The sequence below is a fragment of the Lissotriton vulgaris genome, chromosome 11 (genome assembly GCF_964263255.1).
Source record: "Lissotriton vulgaris chromosome 11, aLisVul1.2, whole genome shotgun sequence".
Classification (NCBI taxonomy): domain Eukaryota; kingdom Metazoa; phylum Chordata; class Amphibia; order Caudata; family Salamandridae; genus Lissotriton; species Lissotriton vulgaris.
In genome coordinates this window covers 185,638,198-185,653,070 of record NC_141699.1, presented here as the reverse complement: position 1 = coordinate 185,653,070, position 14,873 = coordinate 185,638,198, and positions in this window count along the sequence as shown.

Sequence of the window (14,873 nt, the reverse complement as noted above, 5' to 3'; positions counted from 1 at the left end):
ACGTGTATCAGTATCTTGATATCTGTCAGGTTTTCTCAAATTGTCCCTATTTCTAAGGTTGCATCTTTTATCAGAGGGCTCCCTTTGAGGAGACTTGCCACCCTCTTCCGGAGATCTATTTCTTCGTTGGGGAGACCTTCCTCTGGACTGAAATTGTTTTTCTCTGGGAGAATTGAGATAATTTTTAATAAAAGTTTTTTCAGGATTTTCAATTAGTTGGGGTTTTAATCGGTATGTTTTACCATCCAATGTTAATTGAACTAAATCCCTATATGCTCTTTCTAATTCTTTTATTTTAACTAAGAGTTCTTCATTTGACATTTTATCAATATCGGGATTTGGTGTGTAGCTGGCTAGAACCGGCCATGTGGCTCCTGGTCTACCTAGTCGACTGAGCCTGGTAATGTGATTTTGATGTTTTAGGGAACCATTAAATAAGAGCAGGTGCTCTTGGTATGTTAGAGGAATTTCAACTTCCTCGAAAGGAGAGTTTTCCGCTGGAGATTCCGCTATTTTGTAGTAGTGGAACTCATGTGTTACAGCATGTGCTGCTGGAAAATTTATCCAGGAATAGAATACCTCTGTCTGCCGAAATTCATGTGCCTCTACCACAAATATGACTGTACCACCTCTTGATGATACTCCATTTTCTATAAGTTTTATAGTTATGGTTTTTCTTATATTGACCGGGATGATTATTGCATCATGGTCGTTATCTCAGACAAGTGTGTCATCCGCTGCGAGTTGAACTGCCAAAGCAGCTCTCTCTCTTTCGTCCTCACTCTCTGTCATTTTACTGACTGAAAGTTTTGCAGAGCAATTTTTGAGGAAACAAAGATTAGGTGCACAATATTTTGGAACACTGTATTCTTCAACGTTGATTATACCGTAAACTAATACATAGGATTCTCATCCTACTAAGTTTCAGCGGATATTAACCTTTCACCCACTCCAGACGTCTATTGGGGATTTTACGGGGAAAAGGGGTCTGTGTGAAAAAGCACGACGGAGTTACTCTAGTATCTTGCGTTAGATTATCGCCTTACCAAACGTTGGGCGCCATATAGTGTAGTTCCTATTTTCCCAATAGGCTCTGCGCATTGGAATAACATAAACAATAGTTTAGACGTAGGACTGAGGTCGACTGTGTCTCTATTGAATATGTTAGACTTAATTTAGGTTTGCCAGCTAGCTCAGAGGTCACTAGAAACTTTCTCGAATGAACAGGGAGGAGTGAACTTCCCTGATTAGACAAGAAGGGATTCAGCTTCTGACAATCGCATAAACATGATAACTTTGCTCCCCCAGAATAAGGAGTATATCTCCAGAGTCTTGTGAAAACAATAGATAGCTATTTCACTCAGTCAATCGTGCATACTTAGTTTCACCAGAGTGCAGAGAAATAGAGAGACAGGCGTTTTCAATGAAAGGTGTTTTTATTGAGCAGTCTTCTTTCTCATGCAAGAGAAATGAATTTCCACTATTGCAATACTTGTTATAAAGTAAAGTGCGTACAGTAAAAGGAGTATTATGAAATAATACTGTAAAAACATTGATATGGTTTCTGAGCCATATGATACTTAAAAGGTATAAAATATACACAGTTACATACAATGATAATAGTATGACTAAACGTACTCAACTGGTGCTTCTAAATACGCCTACCCCGATGTACCTAACCTACGCCTAGTACGTGGGAAGGAGTAAATGAGCTGCAGTTTAAGTTAAGTTAGTTTTTACCAAGAAGCTGACTCAAGAATTCTCTAAGGATCTAATCAGCTCCGAACCTTGGTTTTAGAATGAAGGAGGTCTTGTATCTCGCTCTCAGGACTCGATCTCCCAGTAACCCGCAAGGGTGACTGGAAACACTGGAGCTGGATTTTCTCGGCAGGAGAAAAAGACAGCGTCTTTCTCATTGCATCAAAATGGGAGGGACGGCTTCCTTCGGCACTCGCATCAGCTGGGCTTCGGATAAGTAGATGGCCGCTCTGCTCCACACCACCGTGTGTTGCTTAAGGCAAATGCTGGTATACTTATACCTGGAAGGTGCCGTGTTTGACGTAAGGTTGGACATAAGACGTCAATAAAAGATGTCACTAGGAACTGGCCGTTCTTTGCTGGAGGTTTGGTTGCTGAAAGAACTCGTTGTACTTTCTAGGAGTCTAAGGAAGTAGCCTTGCCGTATTTGGTTTGCATTGGCTATTACTAAATATGGATTTGATTCTTATGCCTTTATAAGGGTATGATTTGTTATTACCACAGAAGGGCATCAATCGGGATTATTTAATTAGGGTCCTAGATATGATCACAACAAGACCAGGCTGGGAACCGAACCACAGCCCCCAGACTGCCATGCTTCCCTGCTCGTCATCGCACCAGGAGGCGCATAAAAATCATCACAGGGCCCGCTGCGCCAAGGGCTGGCCCGTCCTTGCCTGTCGTTGCCAGGAAGAGGCAGGGCAGGGCTACCCCATTCTGTTTAGCTCTCTAATGATCTTTTGAGGAGTCATCATTTCTCCCTAAGGCACTGCTGCTCTCCTGTTTACTTGTTTGCTGGCCTAGGAACAGTTGCTGATCGTCTTCCAACCTGTTTCCTGGCACTGACTATATGGTCTGACATTGTACAAGATTTTCAAGCCCCCTTGGCCAATCCAACCATCTGCCAATAGTTGCCCTCTTAAGTTCTTCCATCTGTCCATCAGGAGAGGTGTAATTTTTAACATTTTATATCCTGTGACTATTGAAGGGACTCCTGCTTAGTGTTTTTGAACTGCTTTATTGGGTGTGTTACAGTTTTTGGTGGTATATAACCCCTGTTAGCCCAAGCGCTCATTTTTACTCCTGTTAGGTAACCTCTCTGCAAAGCGCTGATAAGGTTCGGACCCATGACCTCATCCTGTTTTGGGCAGTGAAGGATGGGAGACAGGAAAGTTATGGAGGATTCTGGGGGTGGACCAGAAGGTAAGGGGAAAAAAGCAAATAAATTGTCAAAGCACTCAGGCAACAATAGCGTTCTAGACCGCACTGATTGCCTGCTTCACGAATGAAAAGGCATGTTAGATGCTGAGTCAGCCCCCACTCCATGCACTGCTGTTAGTCAACCTTCTATTAGTTCCACCAGCCCTAGTGGCTCACCAATTATCCCGGATATGTTCAGGAGACTGTCAACCAAGGGGGCTCTGTCGAGCAATCAGGGGGAAGCAACTCACATTGTGAGGGTCCATTCACACCCGAGAAACTCTATTAGCTGTCCCACAAGTCAGCCTAAGCCTGCACTCCAGTGAACCAACAGGTTCACTCCCCTTTTAGACCTGATCGATGATCCGAAGGATGATCCCACTTCTCAGCCTCCTGATGTGTTAGGTGAACCAACATCTGCACCTGCACCAGCACTCAACCTTGGTTGCCAGAATCAATGCACTCACCAGCTTATTAGTGATCTAAGGGCAGAAGTAGGTGCTATGCGATCTATGATCGATGGCCTTACAATGTTGGGTAAACAATTACTACAGAGTGGCCCACGACCTCTACTGCCCATTGAGTGTGCCCAGGGAATAGCCAATCAACCCATCAACATCATATCTACCCTACATCTGCCCAGTATACACAAAAGGGACTGCCCTTCTCTTAGGCGTACCTATTTACACCCAGTTGTTACCACACACACTCAGGTAATACCCCAACTTAATGTCACTCAAACCAACTATATCCCTAATGCAATCGCAGAGAATAGCCCCTTTAAACACCACAGGGCAAGAAGCTACATTTTGCAACAGGAGCCATTACTGCCAAAACAAGGCAGGACACAGTCAACATCATTAGTTTCCCCTCATTTGCCACCTGCCCTGAAAATGTATATGGTCAACGTTCCTTAACTTACAGGGAGAGTGGGGTTTGAGGAAGAAGTCGAACTGACTAATAAAGTGATCCATTGGATCTCTCACATCAGGGCATGCCAATCCATCGCGATATTGTAAGGGCAAAAAGATGCACATCCCCGACCAGCCTTACGACTGCATTGAATTAACACTCAAGGTGATAGACCAGGCTGAAAATCTCCTCGCCCTAGAATATCGAACCTGCTCCCCTGATGCTTCTTTAATTAAATTCATACACTATATCCCCCAGGTGCAGAGAAATCCTAATTCACTCGCCTCCTTGGGTGGGACAATCGGAGGCTACCAACTACAGACAAACGATTGACTTTTGGGGCTAGAGTATCAGTGTGTTAGGCCTCTTCCTTCTTATCCCACTAATACAACTACCAGTATTAGTCCACTGGTCGCACAGAGAATGACTCAAATGAGGGGGGATGGAACACCGCAAGAAGCAGAAGAGGAAGGCCCTTCAACTATCTTTAGTGGGTTGAACCCTGGCATAAATATCAACCCTCAAGCACTGATCCAGGCTCCTACTAGCGTGTGCCCTACCAGTGCTGCATTGCTCCCCAGCCTGAACCCCACTGGCAGCTTAGAATAGTTTTCTGGAATGTGGCAGGACTAAGTAGCAAAATGCCTCTCTCTCACTGGAATAGCTTAATTGAAGGGTTTTGCATTTGTGTCTTCCAGGAGACCTGGAGTTTGGTCCCCTTTTAAAATGTGATATGCATGCTACTGTTCACCAGCAACCACTAGAGTGAGAGGGCATCCAGCAGGGGGTCTGATAATGTAGGTGGGGATTCCATTGGGATGCTAGATCACCCTTTTTCCAAGTCCCAGTCCAGATATTCTGGGGATTCGTATAAAGGGTCCCTTGGGGGGTGATTCTATTGATCTATTAAACATCTATGTGAGGAGGACCAAAGGGGGGAGACCTTCACCAACACTCAACATTTGGAAGAGAGCTTAGCCAGGTGCCCAACTCAAAACCAATAGTAGTGGGCGACGCTAACACCACTTTTGAACCCCTGGACAAAGAGGATATAATGGGCATGAATAAAGAACCCTCAAATGAGTTGTTCCTAATTTAGATCTCCCTCCAGTTACAAAATGGATGAAGTTGGGTCTCCAAGTGAATGTCCTAAATGCAGAATTCCAGTTATGGGCTGTGAACAGAAGAACTCCTGTTGATAGACTAGGTGCGAACATGTTCAACATGAACAGTGGCCCATCCCACATTGACTACATCCTTCTTGACGTGAGACTCTGGAGAGACATGGTCGACATGAGTGTGGGTGCCACAACCGATTGTAACCTTCTCTGTATTAGCATGAAGCCCTTGTAGGATGCTCAGTCCAATTCCATGAGAAGCTTCCCCTGAGCAAAACCAAGCAGGTCTAATCATCTAATGACAGGTGAGGAATAAAATGGCGGAAGATAGTCCTGCAAGAAGATAACATCAGGGGTATACAGCACGATTTGGAAGTTGGTACCCTTGAGCTTCAGTCTTTGGTCGCAAGTACTGGTGGAGCGGTCCAAGTAGTTACTTTCCATTTCTCGTATCTTTGATCCTATTTCATCGTTTCGAGGAAATCTGAAGGCTTAGCATCCCAAAAGGGGGAACAGTCTCATGATACACAAGGAATTGCAAACGCAAGCATTTAATTTTAGCCTCTGCCATCAAAGCCAAGGATGGCGCTCTAATCAAAGCGTCTAGGAAGCGTTATAAGGCAACTTTGCATCATGTGAGATTGGCGTGGGATTAATCCAGATGGCAGCAATTAAAGGAAGCATGTGCGGAGAAAGATACTAAGTAATTTTGGTCCCTAGTCACTTGGGCAACCAATCAGGGGGCAAACACCACCCACTTACATAACAGGGTAGGCATGGTTTGACCATTTTTGGAAGCTTTATTCAGATTCTGAGGACACGTCCCCAATGGAGAATATTGGCCTCTTTAGCCAGCCTTCGAAGAGTGAATTTTTCACTTTGGGTGAAATCGAGACCTCTTTATGTCGAATAGTACAGTCCAAAGCTACAGGGCCTGATGGCATACCGGGGGATTCATTTTTATCAGATATTTCAATCTGAGCTCGCTTCATCTTACTTTTGGCAAACGCCAAAGCCAGCAGTGCTCCATTCCCAGGGTCATGGAAGAGGGCAGAGGTGGTCCCAATTTACAAAAAAAGGGATAGAGATGAGCCTTCCCACTATAGGCCCATTAGCCTGATGGATGCCCTCCAAACGTTTTTTGTAGAGCCCTTGTGCACAAAATCTAGTCTTGGGTGGAAGATAATGCAATCTTATCCCAAATCAAACTGGTTTTCGCGAAAGTATTTCGTCTCCTGCTTCTTTATTGGAAAGTCATAGTGATTGGTCAGGGCAGTCTTTATTTAGCTTTTATTGATTTAAAGACTGCCTTCGATTTAGTCCCAAGGCACAAACTTTGGCATGTGCTTGATGGTATGGGTATCCTGTTACCTGCACAGATCAGATGGGGGGCGCAGGGGCAACTCACAGAGCGTATTCCTGTCAGTAGGGAAGTTTGCCAAGGTTGTGTTTTAGCCCCCTCTCTCTTCTTTCTGTACATGAATGGAGTGCTTTTTTTCTTGCAACAAGAACCCACCTACGCACCAACCTTGGGGGGGGGGGGGGGTAAGGTAGCAACCGTTTTGCTTGCAGACAACACCGTGCTGGTGTCTAAGACCCTGGACGGACTTCAACTTTTACTCAATAGTTTACATCTTTTGTGCGACACCAGGGGTTTGGTTATTAACACCACAAGAACCAAATTCACAGCCTTTAACCCCCACAAGTCTTATAAAGTTAGCCCACTGTTAGTAGGTATCCCCTTGGAAAGAGTCATTACTTTTGACTATCTAGGTGTTCGACTCCCAGATAAAATGTAGAGGAAGCCCGATCTAACCAAGATGCTACTGGGACACAAGCGCGTCACAGGGGCCCTAGGGAAGGAACATTGCTCTTCGCATAGCAGACCTGTAGCTGCCACCCTGCAGGTCTATGATCTGAAAGTAGTCAGCACAGACCTGTACGGCACAGAGCTGTGGGGATTTGACAAGATATCTGAGAGCAGCTGATCAGAGCATAAATTCCTTAGGAACCTCATGACATTGCCTCAAAGCAACCCACTTACTCCCCTAATGCTTCATATGGGCAGACGCCCTATCATCAACATAGTGAAGCTATGCCCGTTGCTTTACTGGGCTCGCATCATGAGTACCCCGGAGCTACTGCCCTATTCCATCTAGATAGATGCAACAAGGTAGGGTGGATCAGAAATATTACAAAAATGGTGTTTGATGTTGGATATCAGGCCTTTTGGGAAAAACCAGATCCATCCTCGGTTCAAAAAGAGGTACTAAAGCAACATTATTGGGAATGGGTTGAGCAACAAGAGTTAAGTAAGTCAAATCAGGGAAAACTTACCACAGAATTTCATCTCCATAAACAGGTCAGATCATTGGAACCCTACTTAGACCTAATTCAGGTCCCCTAGGATGGACGCTATACATTCACTTTAGGTTTGGCACCTTTACTGTTGGTGAGGTAACAGCTAAGTGGCACCCAGCTGATTAAGCCAGAACAACTGCTCAGGATGCAAGGCACCAGTGAATTTGTTTGCCCATGTGCTGTTTGCATGTCCTGCTTATGTGCAACTCAGGTCCAAATGGTTAACTTAAAACTGATCAGCAGGCTATTGGGCACACGGAACCAAGATTTTAAGCCATATGTGGGGCATTAGGAGGAAAGACCGAATGAGAGAACTATAGTAAGCAGCAGGCTGGTCGTCAGACCTGGATGCCCATGGGTCTCAGTAATTTTACCCACGAAAACCCACCAGACGCATTGCATAAGCACTTTATTGCAAATCGATCACCCCACTAGCACTGTGACGAGAGGGCTCAAAAGGCCAACAACATGACTGTCGTGTATGAAGATCTATTTAGTATATCCTAACTGTTGTAATATCATGTTAGTACTTCTTGTCCATCGATACAGTTTTAAGCTAATGTTAACTTCTGAAATCCTTTGTAGTTGCTTTTGTTACTTTTTGCTAGACTTTTTTTTATATCTTTTATCAGTATAATTTAAATCAAATTAATTCGAATTTTTATTGTAAGAATGAGTTTGTATGACAAATCATTTTTAACTGGCTCACGTTGAACCAACATAGTATTCTTTCAATGGTCCATAAATTGGATCGTTTCTAACTTTCGTTGGCACCGGTAGCTGTACCGAGCACATTAAGCAATTTTCACATGCTGGTTCAAAATGACACCATCTCATTGGCAGTATGGTGTAGAAATCCAGTTATGTGAAAGGAAGATTCCATATGCCTATTGTGAAATGTGCTGTATGTATCACTCATTTCTTATATCCTTAATTGTATTTTACTATGTGTGCCTTTTTGAGCTTTTATGACACAAGCTTTTGAAATAAAGCTTAATGAATATATATATATTAAAAAAACAAAAACAATTAAAATATTTTAAAAATTATTAAACAATGTAATAATTATTTTCAATTAAAGATAATTGCTATTTAATTATTACCTAATTAACTTCCCAACCTATACTCCCACAAACCTAGCAAACAACACTTAAAATATAATTAAAATAAACAAGTATAACATCATTTTAAATAATTGATGATCAATTACATAATCCATTAACAATGAATAATAATCAATTTATTGTTACTTCATCATGTTTCTACCCTACAGAACCAGCAGCCCACATCTAAAATATAACGAAAATATATAAGTATTAGATAATTATTCATCAATTACATTTTTAAAATGCATTAATATGTATTATTCAATTATTACCCCCAGATCCCTTATGTCCTCGTCCCATTCATTAACTAATTGGGAGATAACCATCTACCGACAGAAAAAAAGAGAAGAGGCATGCTGGGACCCTAATACTGCATTCCGTCTGTTCTTGTTTTCTGTCTGTCGACAGAAGTTTGCTGTGGTTGCTGGTGCTGCTCCTGCTGAGCTTGAGTGGCTTCCCTCACTTGGTACGCCCCATCCGGCTGCCTGGCTGTTTGGTCGGGGTGTCTGCTGTCCTGCCTCCTGGCCTGCCGGGCTTGCTGGGAGACTGGTTTCTTCGTGGCCTTGGACTCTTAGGTGCAGGCCGGCCCTGTGCGGCTGGTGCACCGGCCTCCGGGTCTCTTACGGGTCATGGGGCACATCTTCCAGGATCCTGGCTGAGGGGAAGATACGCTGTGATTGCCTCCTGGCTGTCTGCCCGGCCCTGGTGTAGTTCCTGTGGTGCGCCTTGGGCTGGTGGGAGGGGAGGCCCTTGTTCATGTTGCGGCCTCCCTCCTGGGTAAGTCCCGCGTAGCGGTCTCTTTTTTACCCTTCTTTGCTTTTTGCAGGCTGCCATTGTTGGTACTAGTGTCGTAATTTGACAATGATCGGGTTAGCGTTAAGCTTTGCCACACGAATTTTCCCTTTACTTGACCACGGTGTTCGGAGGCCATTTTGAGAACACTGGCGTCCATTTTATATGAACGCGCTGCCTCGTGGTCAGCATGCCCTTTTGTCCTTTCTCTATACCACTGACCACCTAACTTACCCCGCAACAGGCTATTTTTAGTACGGGTCAAGCTTGTGACATGCGTAGTCAAACCCTCTGTACTAGTGGACAGTCATCACTTAGGAATGTTCTCTTAAACTGACCAGTAGTGTTATAACTCCTCCTATGAGCTGGCGGTGTTCTAAAAATGACCTTATATGTACCTAAACTGAGCAAATGTGTTCCGCCTACCCTTTTTATTACTGTAAAACTGTATAAAAGAGGTCTCGCACCGATGTTCGGTGTGTACTTCTTGCATTACCGAAGGGTGTTCTAGGAATGTACCACCACCTCATGGGGTCTTAATAAACTTGTCTTTTGCATTTCCAGTTTCCGTGCCAACTTCTGTTTTATGGTGTAAGCGGTTTATGCGTAATACGTAGGTCTGGAGTACCCGATACCACAAATTGGCGACCACGAAGGGACTCATCGGCGACTCGGATGCCCGAAGGAGAGGTCGTGACGAAGGATTGGAAACTTGCCATGGACGCGTACACTGCCACTGAGTGACCCGAGTCTTGGCACCCACGGTGTTTTCTTCCTTTCCTTCTGATCGGACCTTCCAGGTAAGTATGGGCGGAAAATCCGTTTCGCTCGCGGATTTTGCGGATTTTCGGTAAATTCGCAATCCGCGAGATTCGCGAATCTCCTGCAAAATCCGCAAATCCGCGAGCAGCGGATTTTATGGCTTGCTCGCACTGTTCGCGTGAGTTCGCGGCTTCCCAAGCGCTAAATTGCAGAAATACGATCTTAGCAAAACTGAAACTACTTACCAGGTTCAAAAGTTCAGGCTCATCATTAGTAGCCATTTCCTGTAGTGCTTCCTGAGGGGCCCCTCCAGAGTTCAGTTGCCTACTTGCAACTATTATGTGACCCTGCTCTGAACCTCAGAATAGTTACACATATGCCACAAAGGTCCTGAATTACAGCTAAGGGAGACAAGCAGGAGCCAGGCTGGAAGTTCAAATCCATTAATCAGCCCCTAATTCATTATTGTCAGTTGGGGCAGGGCAGGTGTTGTAACTAATTTTGCAACAATGAAAGCACTTAGCAAGTGCAAAAGATCACTAATCAGGAAGCACTAAGGAAGCAGGTGCCAGCTAAAAAAATATTCTGTGACACATTAATCAGCCCCAAATTAATTCAGGTCACTTGAGGCAGGGAAGGTGTGCTTTGCTTTGCCACAATAATGTACACTGACTGGACAACCAGAGGGTGCTGTGATGAAACAGAGGGTGGCATGGGTGGGCCAGAGGGTGGCATGAGTAGTCAGAGAGTGGCAGTGGTGACAGAGAGTGGCAGTGATGAAGAAGAGTGTCCCAAACAGGCTGGACACGTAGAAACAACAAGTTCGCAAAACTTGCAACCTGACAGGTAAGTTCGCGTTTGCGAAATTGTACAAAACCCTCGCGAACTGGCAGAAACCCACGCGAACACCAAAAAAAATCCGCAAATTCGCGAGAATTCGCGGGTTTTGCGGATTGCGAGTTCGCAAATCCGCAAAATTCGCGAACGCGAGATTCGCAAAATTCGCCCATGCTTACTTCCAGGTGGCGCCGGTCCTCGACTGAGATCCTGATCGTTTGAGTTGTCATACAGTGCTGGTTTGGCTGATTCGATTAAAGAACTTGGCAGTTGGAACCTGGATATTTGAGAATTTGGTAAGCTTGTGATTGGTAAGATAGTCTACGGATGCTTACTGTGGCTTTTTGACTTTGTTTTGAGTTAGCTAACATTTGGTTCTATGATTTGAGTTATATGTGCAGTGCACTTCACATAGGCAGGCAATGTAGAGATATTTCTCTAATTTTGTATTTGTTTGAACTGCACACCTTGTGTGAAGTATATTAAGTGCCATTTTTGTAATATCACGTTTCCCTGATATTTTGACATGCCTGTTTTAAGCACACTCCGAGGAATGTGCTGTCTTGGAATAGGTACCAGTTATCGATTAAATGAATCTCAGCCGGCTCCCCCAGAGGGGACACCTAATCGTGAAATGTACGTTAAGTTTGGCATTCCCCCTATTATATACAGAACATTGTGGCACAAGTATACTAAGTCTCATCCCGAATTGCAATGGCCACTACATGGGTCGTTTGATTTACGAAAGGTTCAGTACGTGGAGCAATGTTTGTTTCAGCGCAGGTCTAGACAAGATATGTTTGATTGTGTACGTATGTGAGAGAAAGCGGTACGTGAGCGAATGAAGCGTGAACAAGCCTTGGCGGACAAAGAGCAGCGAAAGGCTACTCGTGATAAAGCTTTACAGCTGGAGGAAAAAGAGTTGCAGAAAAAGAAAGAGAGGGAGGCACGGGAACGTAATTTGCAAACGAATGGTCAATTCCCGATTCGACGTCCTCTTTATCCTGTCCTTACTAATGAATCTGATGATTTTTCATTATTAGATCGTTGCCCGCCTCCATACGTTCCACCTATGGCCCCAACTGAGGATTCAGACGGAGACGATCATAGGAGGTAGTCGTACTAGGCTAAGTGCTGGCGAAGCTGCGGAATTGCGTAGTTTTGCTCGAAAACTTAATCTTAAAGCGATAACTATTTCAGAGATTGATGACTATATGCGTAAGTGGTCCGAGCAAGAACAGCTGTATTTCTTGAGCCATTTTGGAGATGAAGTTGTAGAATGATTTAGAAAGTATTCAAATGATTTGGAGCCTAAGGATGTATCAGTTGGTCGTAAGAATATGCGTAAAGGTCTTTTTGTTATTACAGATGCGGATCGGTTTTTCCAACGGTTGGCCAAGCTACGGCATGAGGCGTCAAGATTACGGGAAGCGAGAAAAGCATCAGATGCGCCTGCGCCGGGATCGACGGAGAAATCCAAAGAGTGTTCTATCTTTGGAGCAGATAAGAGTTCTACAGTTCATGTTATGCCTATGCGTGAAGCTGCACCTTTATATGTCCCTCCTAAAGGGCAAGGTACAAACGATGACAAAACGTCTGTGGATGCAAAGGGTTATTTTATATATAATTGGGTTTACACACCGTGGAACAGAGCAGATGTTATGGCACTTAAAAATGCTTTGCCTGACACCCGTAAGAATCCGGCAGCTTTCTATGAAGGAGTGGAAGGGGCTATTCCTTCGTGTGTTATGACGTTGGCTGACATTGACCTTTTCTTTGGGTTATTACTGCCTCCTGATATGTGGAGGGCAATTCGTAAGTTCGATGATCGAGCGGTCCTGGGGGCGGATTGGAAAACTTTAGCCCAAGCTGATTTAGATAGGGAGCCTGCATGTAAGCCATGTCAATTAATTTTAGATCTTCCGGCAGCTATCTTGAATAAATTAAAAACGCTTGTTCCCCCTAAAAGATTTATTGGACCATGTTAGCCTCTTGTAAACAGAAGGCGGATGAGTCGGTTTCAGACTTCTTCTCACGTTTTGAGGAAGCATTTCATGATTACAGTGGGTAATTACTAACAGAAGACACGGGTAGGCATTTGTTCGTTGACAAGTATGTAGCAAATCTCCTACCGGAGATTGCAAAACATTTAAAGACTAGTGAAAGTTCCTGGACCACGGCGACCCCTGCTTTTTTATTGACTATGGCTCAGTATTATGAGCAACATGAATTGGAAGCTAAAGAAAGTACTGATAAGAAGGCGAAGGAATTAAAGACGAAAGTGATGTTGGCTCAGGTTTATGCTACACAACCGAGAGGGAATGATAGAGGCAGGCGTGGATCGCACGGTACGTCTTTCGTTCGTACTGACATCTCTGAGGATCAGTGTGCATACTGTAAACAGTTTGAACATTGGGCCTCAGACTGTCCGGTGATTCGAGAACAACGTAATCAGCGTGGTCGAGGAGGTGGAAGGACACAGAATAGTTATTCAGGAGCGAGGGGTGGAGCGAGTGATTGTGGCAGGTTTTAAACGAGGGGTCGTGGTTAGACTGATAATAATAATACTTTTGATCGACGGAATCAGTATCAGATAGCGGAAGGTGAAAATGTAGAGTCTCAGGACTATGTACATGCATAGGATTGCGTAGGATGGGGTGTGGAATCGGTTGAAGTACCAGTAGATCAAAGAGGTCCATATGTATCAGCGGGCGTTTTGGGTTTTACTGATCAGTTCCTGGTTGATACACGAGCTACTCGTAGTGCTCTGTCTGAAAACTTGGTTCCAAAGGCTCCCCTGTCTGGCGAAATGATTACATCGATATGGTTCGATGGAACACCCTCTCTTAGCCCATTGTCACAACCCCTTACATTTTACATTGACAGATTGTTTGGCCCGTGCCCGTTTTTATTGTCACCAAACACTCCAGACAATATTATGGGAATAGATATGCTTAAATATTTTAGAGCAACCATACGCTGCTCCTGAAGGAGTGCGGGTTATTTTGAATGACAATTACCCAGATGTAGAGAGATTGTGCCCCATGCAAGAAATAGAGGCGTTAGCTTCACTCCCACAAACGTTATGGGCTATTTCGGACACGGATGTGGGACAGATGATTATCCCTCCTATTCGAATCACTGTAAAGGAGGGAGCCTCTCTGCCTCATGTGCCACAGTATAAGATTTCCAGGGAAGCCCTAATGCATATTGTGCATGATTTGATTATTGCAGGCATAGTAGAGGAAGTTCCCTATAATGTCTGTAACAGCCCTATTCTTCCGATTTTAAAGAAAGATACTGATGATAAAATCTATCGGTTTATTATTGATTTTAGAGAAATTTATAAGATAGTAGTGCCCCAATACCCGGTGGTGTCTGATATTACAACCCTACTTACTTTGATTGCGCCCACAGCCACTACCTTCACCGTAACAGACCTGAAAAATGCTTTCTTTTCCCTTCCCATCCATCCTGATAGCCGATATCTGTTTGGCTTCACATTAAATAATAAATCGTATAGATTTTGTCGAGTTCCTCAAGGCTATACAGAAAGTCCTAGCATTTATAGCCAGGCTCTAAAAATACAGCTTTATTCTTTTGACTTACAGCCTGGAGTGGCTCTCATTCAATATGTTGATGACATTTTACTCGCAGCAGACACGCAGGAGCAATGTGAGGGGAGTAGTCTTGCTTTGCTTTTCTTTCTTGCCCACAATAATCACACGGTTTCGAGGAAAAAGCTCCGATATTGTAGACCAAAGGTGACCTACCTCGGTCATCTTTTGTCTAAGGAGGGGCGTGCACTGACATCTGATCGAATCCAAGCGATTTTAGATACGCCAGTCCCCCGCACTCAGAGAGATGTGCGCGCTTTTATAGGCCTAACGTCTTTTTGTAGGCAGTGGATAATGGGGTTTTCATACATTATAAAACCTTTGTTAGCATTATTGTCCAAAACTACACCGATTCCCCTTGAATGGACAGATGAATGTCAGCATGCTTTTGAACAATTGAGACAAGCCCT